Below are 1,850 nucleotides of genomic sequence, written 5' to 3'. Positions count from 1 at the left end.
TGCATGCACATGTTATATTTGATGAAATGCTAAGCCTATGAATCCTTGCATTTACTATCATCTTCTATCCTTTCAACTTGACTTGTAAGACATAACCCAACTCGAGTCTTGTTAGACCATGCATGTGTTAAGTAGGGAAGATTAAGTCGACTTGTAGGTGTTGTACAATCCAAGAGATTCGGCTCCGGAACCCAAACTTTCCTAGGATTGTAAGATATAACCCAACTCAATCCATCACAACAATAATTGCTTGCTTATAATTTGAGAACATGTTTGTATGATCATATCCCATGATTCCCCTATGAACCCATGACACCCTAGTGCTTTTAATCAATTGTTTACACCCTTATTTCATTTACCTTGATAGTTTATTTTCATTGCTATTTTAGTTTAGTAACCTTCTACATCAACCCAATTTGTGACACCCCTAGACACCGCTAGTTACAATAGAATCTTCATTTCAATACCCGTCCCTTGGGATCCGACCTTTACTTGCCTCTTTACTAATTGTAGAGTTGTTTGTGAAGTATAAATTGTGTTTTGTATCGACCATTGACCAACGACCACATATGCTTAATTGTGAACACCAAATGGCTCCGATCAAAAATGGCGCCGTTGACGGGGACGGTGTTTAATTGATTTAAGATTTCTTTTATTGTTTTTAGTTGTGTCTTTTTCACCTTGGGAAGTAAAACTCCTCAAGGTTTGTCCTAATTGTTTTTGAGTTGTTTGATATTTTGCATGTCTAGAAGGATACAAAGAGATTTGTTACCTTTTGACCGTGAAATCGAAAGAACCTTGACGAATAATAGGAGACTTGTTAGGAGGAATTTGGGAGGTGTTGGTGAAGTTGTTCAACCCACTAGTGAGTTTGTCAATCCTTTCGCAATAGAAGGAGAAGAGAACCCATTAAACAATACCACACAAAATCCACCTACAATGCCTAAATTCTCGTCTCACTCTATACCCACCGAGGAGGATCTACCAAACGGTACTCCTACCCCACAACATCTTACCGGAAACTTTATTGCCAAGTCCGCCTTCATCCAACTAGTTGAGAGGAGCCAATTCGGGGGAATGCCTAGTGAGGACCCTCATTCTCATATGGAAACATTTTGTGATTATTGTGAAGCTATCTCTCAAACGGGCGTGACTCAAGACCAAATAAGATGGGTCTTATTTCCTTTTTCGTTAATCGGCACCGCAAAGCAATGGTTGAAGGGCCTTGATAAGGCCACCCTTGGAATAGATTCTTGGAAGAAGCTAGCTCTAGCTTTCTACAAAAAATTCTACCCACCGGAAAAGACCAATATGCTAAGAGCTCAAATTACGGGTTTTAAGCAAAGGGATGAAGAATCTTTGTATGAAGCTTGGGAGCGGTTCAAAGGTATTTGTCGCTCATGTCCTCACCATGGACTTAGCGAATGGTTTTTAGTGCAACAATTTTGGAATGGTTTATATGAAGATTCAAGGAACATTCTCAATATGGGATCAAATGGAATGTTCACCGAAGTTGATGACAATCAAACATGGAACAAGATTGAGGAAATGGCGGTCCATAATTCGCAATATAGTAGGCCTCGCAAGGCTACTAGAGGAAAGTATGAAGTGGACACCGTTACTCAATTGGGTGCTCAACTTAGTGCTCACATTGACACAATCAACTTGAAGTTTGAACAAGCTATGGCTAGACTTGAGGAAAGCTCAAAATCATCAAAGCACCATGTCAATGCCATGACGGCATCCTCATCAATCCCAAGCGGGATATGTGAGAATTGTGGAACCTTAGGTCATGACTCAAGTGAATGTAGGGGAACAACCGAGCAAGTCAATGCTTTCCAAGCTTACAA

At 40.2% G+C, this 1,850-nt stretch overlaps 1 non-coding gene across 1 annotated transcript; it reads right to left on the bottom strand.

Annotated features, from left to right (window-relative positions):
• Window positions 1-1,311: 1,311 nt before the first annotated feature.
• Window positions 1,312-1,418, bottom strand: LOC141589103 (small nucleolar RNA R71). The gene has a single exon (XR_012520056.1). It is a non-coding gene; the product is annotated as a small nucleolar RNA R71 (small nucleolar RNA).
• Window positions 1,419-1,850: the final 432 nt, after the last annotated feature.

The sequence above is a fragment of the Silene latifolia genome, chromosome 6 (assembly GCF_048544455.1).
Source record: "Silene latifolia isolate original U9 population chromosome 6, ASM4854445v1, whole genome shotgun sequence".
In the NCBI taxonomy this organism is placed as follows: domain Eukaryota; kingdom Viridiplantae; phylum Streptophyta; class Magnoliopsida; order Caryophyllales; family Caryophyllaceae; genus Silene; species Silene latifolia.
Note: the sequence above shows the minus strand (reverse complement) of the source record. Positions and strands in the feature narration are given on the sequence as shown.